The sequence below is a fragment of the Cherax quadricarinatus genome, chromosome 70 (genome assembly GCF_038502225.1).
Source record: "Cherax quadricarinatus isolate ZL_2023a chromosome 70, ASM3850222v1, whole genome shotgun sequence".
NCBI classification, from domain to species: Eukaryota; Metazoa; Arthropoda; class Malacostraca; order Decapoda; family Parastacidae; genus Cherax; species Cherax quadricarinatus.
In genome coordinates, this window is record NC_091361.1 from 17233424 (window position 1) to 17245509 (window position 12086).

At 38.9% G+C, this 12086-nt stretch overlaps 1 protein-coding gene across 4 annotated transcripts in view; it reads right to left on the reverse strand.

Moving 5' to 3' along the window:
• The window catches only part of LOC128684524 (ankyrin repeat domain-containing protein 16-like), a 239184-nt gene that overhangs the window by 165754 nt on the left and 61344 nt on the right, over positions 1-12086 (reverse strand). The window lies entirely within an intron of this gene.

Sequence of the window (12086 nt, forward strand, 5' to 3'; positions counted from 1 at the left end):
GCACACATGAGAAGAGTAAGCCTGTCTTTCATAGGCTTATGTCCTGGGAGTGCCTTTTCCTCCTGAGTAATGTAGGTCCTGCTTGGCATTTTCTTCCAGAACAGGCCTGTTTCATCACAATTAAACACTTGTTCAGGTTTCAGTCCTTCAGTTTCTATGTACTCCTTGAATTCCTGCACATATTTTTCAGCCGCTTTGTGGTCCGAACTGGCAGCCTCACCATGCCTTATCACACTATGGATGCCACTACGCTTCTTAAATCTCTCAAACCAACCTTTGCTGGCCTTAAATTCACTCACATCATCACTAGTTGCAGGCATTTTTTTAATTAAATCCTCATGCAACTTCCTAGCCTTTTCACATATGATCGCTTGAGAGACGCTATCTCCTGCTAGCTGTTTTTCATTTATCCACACCAATAAGAGTCTCTCAACATCTTCCATCACTTGCGATCTTTGTTTCGAAAACACAGTTAAACCTTTGGCAAGAACAGCTTCCTTGATTGTCTTTTTGGTGCCCACAATAGTAGCGATGGTTGATTGGGGTTTCTTGTACAACTTGACTAGGTCGGCGATACGCACTCCACTTTCATACTTATCAATGATCTCTTTCTTCATTTCAATGGGAATTCTCACCCTTATTGGTGTAGGGTTGGCACTAGAAGCTTTCTTGGGGCCCATGGTCACTTATTTTCCAGAAACAGCACCGAAAACACTGTAATAATACGAAATATTCCGAGTGAATGCTTGGATGTTACCGCGGAGGCTGGCTGGTAAACAATGGCACGGGTGGCACATGTGAGGCTGGCTGAGGGCGCACATTGGACGCGTCTCGGACGAAAATCGGTGAGCGGGTTTTTAATCGGTATGCGCGGCAAAAATTTTGCGATTAAAGTAAGCGGTATGCGAAATAATCGCTATGTGATGCCATCGTTATGCGGGGGTCCACTGTACTCATAAATTCTAGCATCTTCAAATCTAGCGAGAGAAAGCTGGTAGGCCTGCATATGAAAGAATGAGTCTATGTGGTCAGTGTGTGCAGTATAAAAAAAATCCTGCAGCACACAGTGCATAACAAGAAAAGAAAAACTCTGACCATGTTTTTGGTTCAACCCTTTCAGGGTTTTCAACGTACTAGTACAGCTTATGCACCAGGGTTATTGACATACTAGAACGCCTAAATTCTAGCGCCTTCAAATCTAGCAAGAGAAAGCTGGCAGGCCTACATATGAAAGAATGGGTCTATGTGGTCAGTGTGTGCAGCATAAAAAAAAAAATCCTGCAGCACACAGTGTGTAATGAGAAAAAAAAAACTTTGTGTTTTTGGATTAAAACAGCGGCTTTGCACTGTATTTTTGTATGGTATTTATTGTTGTATTCTAGTTTTCCTGGTCTCATTTTATAGAATGGAAGACGTATTACAGAAATTGAGATGATTTTGATTGGTTTCACAATGAAAAGCACCTTGAAATTGAGCTCAAAGAAGCAGAAATGTTCGATTTTTACCAAAGTTCAAAAGAAAACAAATCATGCCAAACGTCCAATACACGTCAACTGGTGAGTCTAATATTCTTTCACAAGTGCGCTGATATTATTTATACCATTTCTACACTAATGCAGTAGTATGCATAACAGTAAATCTTTTTTTTTGTAAGAATAAAAATTCAAAGTGGAAAGCAAAAGAAATATAAGAGGGGCCTGGGGACATGACTAACGAACAGAGAACTTGTTACTTTAGTGCCAGGAATGTCTGTCTTGTTTATTCTGGACCTTATTTGGAAATTGGCATCTTCTGAAATTTGTGTGAAATTGGCAAAATTGCCAATTTCTAACCACTTTATTGGATAGTTGAAATTGGTAAATGGGTGGTTTCTTGTACTCGTTTGATAGAGAAAATGGAGTTCTAGCTAAATAAATATTAGTTTTGTCGACTAGTACACAGGAATTGGCCGAAAATAGGGCTCAAAGTGGGCGAAATCGCCGATGAGTAAACATCGGCGAGACCGCTAACTTCATGAGAGCATAATTCGGTAGGTTTTCCATCAAATTTCATACTTTTGGTGTCATTATGATTAGGAAAAGATTCTCTATCATTTCATAAGAAAAAATACTTTTTTTTCGAAAAATTTTCGACCCTGAGAGCAAGTTGAGGAGAGGGCCTCTCGGCCCTGAAAGGGTTAAAACAGCGACTTTGCAGTGTATTTTCGTATGCTATTTATGGTTGTATTCTAGTTTTCCTGGTCTCACTGTATAGAATGGATGACATTTTACGGAAATTGAGATGATTTTTATTGGATTCATAATAAAAAGTACATTGAAAATGAGCTCAAAATAGCAGAAATGTTCGATTTTTGCCCAAGTTCAAAAGTAAATAAATCAAACCATGCGCCCAATACACGTCAAATGGTGAGTCTAATATTCTTTCACAAGTGGGCTGATATTATTTATACCATTTCTACACTAATGCAGTAGTCTGCATAACAGTAAATCTTCTATTTTTTGTGAGAATAATAATTCAAAGTGGAAAACAAAAGAAATGTAACAGAGGCCTGGGGACATGACTAATGAACAGAGGAAATGTTATTTTATTGCCAGAAATGTCTGTCTTGTTTATTCTGGACCCTCTTTAGAAATTGGCATCTTTTGAAATTTGTGTGAAATTGGCAAAATTGCCACTTTTGGACCACTTTATTGAATAGTTGAATCGGTAAATGAGTGGTTTCTTGTACTCATTCGATAGAAAAAAATGGAGTTCTAGCATAATAGTTATGATTTTTGTCGACTGGTACATTGGAATTGGCCGGAAATAGGGCTCAAATTGGGTGAAATCGCTGTGTCAACATTGTCGAGACCGCTAACTTTGCGAGAGCATAATTCTGTAAGTTTTCCATCAAATTTCATACTTTTGGTGTCATTATGATTGGGAAAAGATTCTCTTTCATTTCATAAGAAAAAACAATTTTTTTTTTTTTTTCAAAAAATTTCCAACTCTGAGAACAAGTTTAGGAGAGGGCCTGCCGACCCTGAAAGGGGTAAAAACCATTTGTTTCCATTCACTCCTATCAAATACGCTCACGCATTGTGACGGCCCCCTGCCAAACTAGCGGTTAAATTGTTAACCTGACGGCCGGCAGTACCAAGGGTACGTCATCAAACCCAATGTGGGGACTGCTGAGCCGGCCTTAGAAGCAGTAGTTACCAGAACACCTAATGGTACACATCTACTGGCAGTAGAAAGTATTCTACTGGCTTCTACTGATTTTAGAAGAACCGCTCACTGCAGCTCACTGAGTCTGATGGCCTCAGTTACTTGACGGCCGCATTCAGTGAGCTCGCAGCATGGTGTTCTGCTAGTAATTAACCGGACCACCTTGTGCTGTGTCAACTGGTCTTGAAGGCAGTAGACAGTGCTCACCAGACCATCTTACAGTGTACTTCTACTGGCCTTAGAGAGTATTTACAGGACAGGTGATGTCTGTGGACTCACCGCCTACTCTGGTCAACTGTGGGCCAAGTCATCTGATGCTGTTTTAGTGGGACACTACATGAAGAAAAGGCTGGTGTGTGACACTGAACTGGGCTGGGACCGTAATGTGACACTTAAGGAAGTATGATGGAGTGTAACACTGAGATATGTTATAGGACCGTAGTGGAACACTGAGAAGAAAAGGGTGTCGTGTGACACTGAAGATGATCAGGTTGTAGTGTACATTGAATAGTGTCATGTGATTGGCCTCTGAGAAAAAAGACGATGTGGGTGATGTGCGAGGCAGAGACAAGGGTGTCAAGAGTGACACAGTAGAGATATTGTGTATGACGCAGAGAAAAGGGTGTCGTGTGACACGGAGAGTAGGAGTGTTGTGTGACACAGAGAAAAGGGTGTCTAGTGACACGGTTGAGCAGGAGCGTCATTACACGGAGGAAAGGGTGTCAAGTGACACAGTTGAGAAGGAGCGTCACAACACACCACTGATAAGTGTCATGTGACACAGAGCGTCATAAGGGTGTCATGAGACACGAAGAATGCAGTTGATTATTTATTATTGTACAAATGTTATTTATAATTTATTATTTTAGCATAGATATACATAGTGACACAGTAGTGTCTAAGAAAGTTGTACCCTGTGTGTAGGGTCATTCATTATTATTTATTATTTTAGATGCTAATAATTTATTATTGTAACATGTATGTTCAAATACCTCTAGACCAAAGAATGATTGTTTTATATAATATTAAAGATTATTTTTATATGCTATTAAAATGATAAATATTTTATGTGTATTTATGTATCCCGAACTCTTTATTACAAAATGAGTAAACTACCATCTAAAAATCACTTTTTTTGTAATACACATGCTTGCTGGAAGTCCAAGCCCCTCACACACAAAACCTCCTTTACCCCCTCCCTCCAATCCTTCCTAGGCAGACTCCTACCCCGCCTTCCCTCCACTACAGATTTATACACTCTTGAAGTCATTCTGTTTTGTTCCATTTTCTCTACATGTTCAAAGCACCTCAACAAACTCTCCTCAGCCCTCTGGATAATAGTTTTGGTAATCCCACACCTTCTCCTAATTTCCAAACTAGGAATTCTCTGCATTACATTCACACCACACATTGCCCTCAGACATGATATCTCCACTGCCTCCAGCCGCCTCCTCGTTGCAACATTTATCACCCATGCTTCACACCCATACAAGAGTGTTGGTACAACTATACTCTATTTTTGCCACCCTCAACACCATTGTTAACAAGGAGGTGTTCAAAATATCAACTTGGATGACAGCCAATAAACTTACACTTAACCCTTTGACTGTCGCAACCCCAAATCCTGAGGTGTCTCCTGGTGTCGCAAAATTTAAAAAAAAAAAAATTATTTTTTCTTATGAAATGATAGAGAATCTTTTCCCGATTGTAAAGACACCAAAAAAACGAAATTTGATGGAAAACTGACGGAATTACGCTCTCGCGAAGTTAGCGACTTCGGCGATATTTAAAAATCGGCAATTTCGCCCACTTTGAGCCCTATTTTCGGCTAATTCCGTTATTCCAGTCAACCAAACTCATAACTATTTCTTCAGAACTCTATTTTTTCTATCGATTGAGTACAAGAAACTGCCCATTTACCGATTTCAACTACCCAATAACATGGTCAGAAATTTGCAATTTGGCCAATTTCACGAAAATTAAAAAATACCACAATTTCAAAATAAGGTCCAGAATGAACAACACAGACATTCCTGGCTCTAAAATAACATTTTCTTTGTTCATCAGTCATGTCTCCAGGTCCCTGTGATATTACTCTTGCTTTTTATTTTGAAATTTTATTCAAACAAAAAATAGAAGATTTACTGTTATGCAGACTACTGCAATACTGTAATAATTGTAAAAATTACATCAACCCATTCATGACTGCGTATTAGAATGGCTATTTGGACATTTATTGGACAATGACATCATTTGTTTACTTTTGAACATCGGCAAAAATCAAACATTTCCTGTACTTTGTGCCCCATTTCCAGGTTCTTTTTATAGTAAAATTAATCAAAATCACCTCCATTTCTATAATATAGCTTCCATTCTATCAAATGAGACCAAGAAAACGAGAATACAACCACAAATACTATACGAAAATAGACCACAAAGTCGGCATTTTAATAAAAAAAAACGGTCGGAGTTTTTTTTTTCTCATTATGCACTGCGTGCTCCAGGATTTTTTTTATGTGGTGCACACTGACCACACAGACCCATTCTCTCACATGTGGGCCTACTAGCTTTCTCCTGCCTGATTTGAAGCCGCTAGAATTTATGAGTATATATACGTCAAACACGGTACCTCGCAAACGTATATATACGGCCGCGACAGTCAAAGGGTTAACACTGACAAAACCTACTACAGTGGAACCTCAAAAATCGAACGTATCACATATTGAACGTTTCAAAAATAGGACCATTTTTTTGGAAAAACTGTGTCCCTATTATCGAGTGCGCCCCTATTTTCAGACCACCGGGTATGGGACCTGTCTGCCGGCCCGCTCTGTCCACGTCCCTGCGCAGGTGCCATGAGCAGTCTAGCTTTGTTTATGCTTGAGTGAACACTAACCTGCGCTCTCATTCACACATTTTACGATTATTTCCTTGTGTTTAGTGCTTGTGGGACTGTGAAATAAGCTGCCATGGGCCCAAAGAAACTTGCTAGTGGTACCCCTGTGGTAAAGAAAGTGAGATACACCACAGATGTGAAGAAGGAAATAATACAGAAGTATGAGAGTGGTGTGAGACTTGTTGAGCTTGCCAGGATGTATGGGAAAAACAAGTCGACCATCGGTTCTATCCTGTCAAAGAAAGAACAAATCAAGGAAGCTGATGTTGCGAAAGGTGTTAATATAGGGAGTCGATGAGGTGCCTTCTTCAAAGATTAAGGAGATTTGTGCCAAGTGGAGTGATGTCCAAATGTTTGTGCAGAAGTACCATCCTGAGCAAGCTGAAATAAGCCATCTTTGCAACAAGTTCAGTGACAGAACCATGTCCCATTTTAGGGAAATGTTAAAGAGGTGCCAGAAACAGAGGACTGTGGACAGTTATTTTGTGAGACAGGGGTCCAGTGACTCTCAAGCTGGTCCTAGTGGCATTAAAAGACAGAGAAGGGAAGTAACCCCAGAGAGGGCTTTACCTGAAGTCTCCTTCCAAACACTAACCCCAACTCCCTCTCACCTCCTCCCTATCTTCCAGATGCAATCACCAATCTTCAATAAAGGTATGTAAAAATGTTATTTTATATGTATTACTATACATAATTAAAAACTATAGTATTTGTTGTATGTAAAACTGTAATTAATCATTATAAAATGTATTTTTTGTGTGAATATTTTTGGGTTTCTGGAACGGATTAATTGTATTTCCATTATTTCTTACGGGAAATATTGCTTCGAATTTCAGACTTTTCGAATTTAGAACTAGCTCCTGGAACGGATTAAGTTCGGTTTTTGAGGTTCCACCGTACATTATGTTTGGTAGCAGAGCAGGTGTTGCGCAACTTAATTAACATCAAGATCGACAACACTCTAATTGCCAGACATAATGAGGGCAAATTCCTAGGCCTATACCTCAACAACAACCTGAATTTCAGCACCCATATCCAACACATAACAAAAAAGTATCCAAAACGGTTGGAATCCTCTCCAAGATATGATACTACATGCTGCAAACTGCCCTTCTCACACTATACCATTCACTCATTTATCCATACCTCACCTATGCTATTTGTGCTTGGGGATCAACTGCAGCAATACACCTAAAGCCAATAATAACCCAACAAAAAGCTGCAGTAAGAATAATCACTAAATCCCATCCCTGGCAACACCCCCCCCCCCACTATTCATAGATCTAAACTTACTCCCTGTTCAGAACATCCACACTTGCTACTGTGCAGTCTACATCTACAGGACCTTAACCCTTAAACGGTCTAAACAGATCGACGTTCAAATTCGTAGTGCTACAAAAGTAGATCTACCTTTTTTTTACATTTTTTCAAATATAACAAAAAAAATGTAGATAAAAGTTTTTTCTACACGTTTTCACATGTAAAACAAAAAAAAAAAAGATCTACATTTTTTTACATACTTTCAAATGTTGAAAAAACGTATATATACGTTTGAACCATTTACGGGTTAAATTCCAATATTAACCTTGACCTAAAATGCTTTCTTGATAGTTGTGACAGGACCCACAGGCATAACACCAGACACAAACATCTCTATGACATTCCCCGTGTCCGACTAAACCTTTACAAAATTTCTATGTACAGTGGACCCTCAGCTAGCGATATTAATCAGTTCCTAAAAGCTCATCGTTGGCTGAAATTATCATTAGCTGAAGTAATTTTCCCCATAAGAAATAATGGAATTTAAATTATTCCGTTCCTGACACCCCAAAGTATGAAAAAAAAAACAATTTTACCACATGAAATATTAATTTTAATACACACAAACTGAAGAAGACATGTACAATTACATGACACTTACCTTTATTAAAGATCTGGTGATGATTGATGGGATAGGAGGAGGGGAGTGTGTGGATAGTGTTAATGTTTAGAAGGGGAATCCCCTTCCAGAGGGCAAGGCAGACTAAAATGCGAATTTGAAAGTGGTTTCGTATGAGGAGATAGAGCCGCTCGATGTAAGGTCACTGAGGCCATCCAAATGGAGTTGTAAAAGTAACATGTCGAGCAATTGCAGATATTCGAAGACCGAGTAAACTCGGTCCTACCCGTTTGGCGTATAACAATTTAAAATGTTGCAAGGTTGCAATTGTTAAAAAAAAAAAAATACTTTTTAAATTTATTATACAAGTAGACAATATAAAAAACATAAATGGAACTTGTTTCTGAACAATTTGTAAGCATTAAAAAAATAGAAATAGGAACTACTTATCAACAATGACACATTGCAATGGGATACAACTTACAAATGAAATATTCCTGAGTTCCCTGAGAAAGAACAATCATTTCACATCACTAATTTTGCAAATGAAACTTTATGAAACAATTTCTATCCTTCTTTATGCTTAGATTTACTTTACATATGGCACAGGAAAATGAGGATGTGACATGATTATTCTTTTTGCTGCAAAACATGCATGAAAGCAGCTTACCTAGCACTGGCCAGTGACCTAGCTGTTTATCCAACCTCACACTGTCATCTGGCCTTGCTGCATGTTGATACTGAAATGCAGATGGGTATTCCAGGTTTGACAATTCCTCACTACTGTCAACCAAAGAAGTACTGGGTCAATCTCTGAGTTAGTCTCATGCTGGTGCGGTTGGACTTTTGTCCTTTGGATCTTGCAGTGACAGAGATGTCAAGCCTGAATAGCTTCAGTGGTGTGCATGGCAGGTTTAGTGACCGACAATCACGACAGTAAAGAAGCCATGCATTCACAACAGCAAGATCCAGAACATAAGCAAACAGCCGCATGTACCAACGCTTTGATTTCATTGGTGTTTTGTAAAGATGGACCAACATGTTACTTTTGTCTATACCTTCCATGTGTGCATTGTAGTTCTTGATGATGCCTGGGCACTCAAAGTGGTCTTTCTTCGATGCCTTGTCATATCTTTCAGTAAGACTCAAAGGATAAACTCCGACATCATTTGTGACTAGAGTCACAACTTTGTTGTCCTTCCATCTTACAAGAAGGATATCATCATTGCTTTTGAATTCAAAATTGCCACTGGCCACATTACTCTTTTCCATTTGTTTCACAGGCATCAGTTGGGGCTTACCACATCTATTATCACGTATTGTTCCAGTGTACCTGCAGTTATACTTGTCTCTCAGTACCTTGACCAAAGGTATACTTAAAAAGAAATTATCAGCATAGACTGCTGATGTTTTTCTTTGGTCGAGAGATGCTGCAAGTACAAGAACAATCCTGGAACTCATTGGGAGTTTACTTTCTTCATTTGGCAGCTTTATGTGATGGTTCTCAAAAGTTGGGTTACCTTGATACATGAGTATATCATGTATGATTCCATCTTCACTGGCACGACAAAAGAGTTTGAAACCCCACTTGTCTGGTTTGTTTTTGATGTATTGCCTTAGGTTTCCAGCTGTTTTACCCTTGAAAGCAACCATAACTTCATCAACAGACTGCTTGGGTGTAGCTGGAACCTTCAAGCAAGCTTCAGTTAGTGCAGTGTAAAGAGGCCTTATTTTGTGGAATCTGTCATTATCCTTCTTTTGTGTGTTATCATTGAAATGAATGGTATGCCTCAGCAACCTAAACCTCTTTGATCCCATGACTTCTGCAACTTGAGTTATCCTACTTGCACTTCTCCAACAGTCCTCAATGGATGGCTGTACAGTGTAACCCATATGCAACAGAATACCTAGTTATTTCCTCAGAATCTGTTTGAAAAGTAGTATGTATGTTTTTTTGCCGGGCATACAAATTAGTTTGAAATGCAATGTGGTCTATCATGTCTTGAGTAAAAAAGTGTAAAATAATCATATGCACACCTAACTTCAATAGGCTTTACATGTTGATATGCAGGCAAAGGGTCAGTCTGGATGTCCTCATTCTTCCATTGGGTGTCTCCTTGAGAAGCAAGATCATCTTGAAGCTGTTCTTCATCAGGGTACTCCTCCACAGTAATACGTTTCTTCCTCTTGTTCAATTTTTGCTTTTTTGCTGGTGGCCCAGCTTCCTCCTCCTCGTCTGTTGACACCTCTGTATCTGGTGGCAAGTATTCATCATCAGTGTCCACCACATCCAGGTCATCTGGGTCTTGATCTGAGTCACTATTGTCCCAAACACAGACAAATTTCGATTTAGCCTTGGAGGACTCACTAGAACAATTTCTGATTGATCTGGAAGGACAATAAAAACGTTCTGTACACACCCAGATCATTACTGAATTCATATATACACTACAAAATTTTATGGAAACATTTATATACCGAAACTTGAAAACATACCTAAACGGGCAGGACCAAGTGTACTCGGTCCTCTTTTGTTGCACTTTTTTCATTTGCATGGTGCACTCGTAATATGCTTCACAACATCTTTATATATATATCAAAATATGGCTAAACTATTCATTTACGCACTAGACACACAAATCAGTACTTACCGACATTGTAGAGGGTGAAATGCTTCAGTATATAAGGAGCACTCAACGAAAAACACGAGTCTGGGCGACGCCAAGCTAGAAGTGTTTACATTCTGCAACTCTCGAGTCGCTGGAGCGACTCAGGGAAGGCTTGTGATTGGTCAGAAATAGAGAATGGGAACCTAGATGCATTGGGAGAGTCGGAGGATGTGTGCAAAAACCACGCTCTCAGGACCGAGTATACTCGGTCCTGCCCGTTAAAGGGCTAAAAAAATTATTTTTATGAAAAGATAGAGAATCTTTTCCCAATCATAATGACATCAAAAGTATGAAATTTGATTTAAAACATACGGAATTATGCTCTTGCGAAGTTAGCGGTCATGACGATGTTTACGCATTGGCGATTTTGCCCACTTTGAGCCCTATTTTCGGCCAATTCCAGTGTACTAGTCAACAAAAATCGTAACTATTTCGCTAGAACTCCATTTTTTCTATTAAATGAGTACAAGAAACCACCCATTTACCAATTTCAACTATCCAATAAAGTGGTCAGAATTTAGCAATTTTGCCAATTTTACAGAAATTTCAAAAGATGCCAATTTCTGAATAGGGTCTAGAATAAACAAGAAAGACATTCCTGGCACTAAAATAACAAGCTCTCTGTTCGTTAGTCACATCCCCAGGCCCCTCTTATATTTCTTTGGCTTTCCACTTTGAATTTTTATTCTTACAAAAAATAGAAGATTTACTGTTATGCAGACTACTGCATTAGTGTAGAAATGGCATAAATTATATCAGCGCACTTGTGAAAGAATATTAGCCTCACCAGTTGACATGAATTGGACGCTTGGCATGATTTGTTTACTTTTGAACTTTGGTAAAAATTGAACATTTCTGCTACTTTGAGCTCAATTTCAAGGTACTTTTCACTGTAAAACCAGTCAAACTCATCTCAATTTCTGTAATATGTCTTCCATTCTATAAAATGAGACCAGGAAAACTAGAATACAACAATAAATACCATACGAAAATACAGTGGACCCCCGGTTAACGATTTTAATCCGTGCAAGAGGGCTCATCGTTATGCGAAATAATCGTTATGCGAATGAATTTTCCCCATAAGAAATAATGGAAATAAAATTAATCCGTGCAAGACGCCCAAAAGTATGAAAAAAATTTTTTTTACCACATGAAATGTTAATTTTAATACACACAAACTGAAAAAGGCATGCACAATTACATGACACTTACTTTTATTGAAGATCTGGTGATGATTGATGGGATGGGAGGAGGGGAGAGCATTATCTTCTTACTGTTTAGAAGGGGAATCCCCTTCCATTAGGACTTGAGGTAGCAAGTCCTTTTCTGGGGTTACTTCCCTTCTTCTTTTAATGCCACTAGGACCAGCTTGAGAGTCACTGGACCTCTGTCGCACAACAAATCTGTCCATAGAGCTCTGTACCTCCCGTTCCTT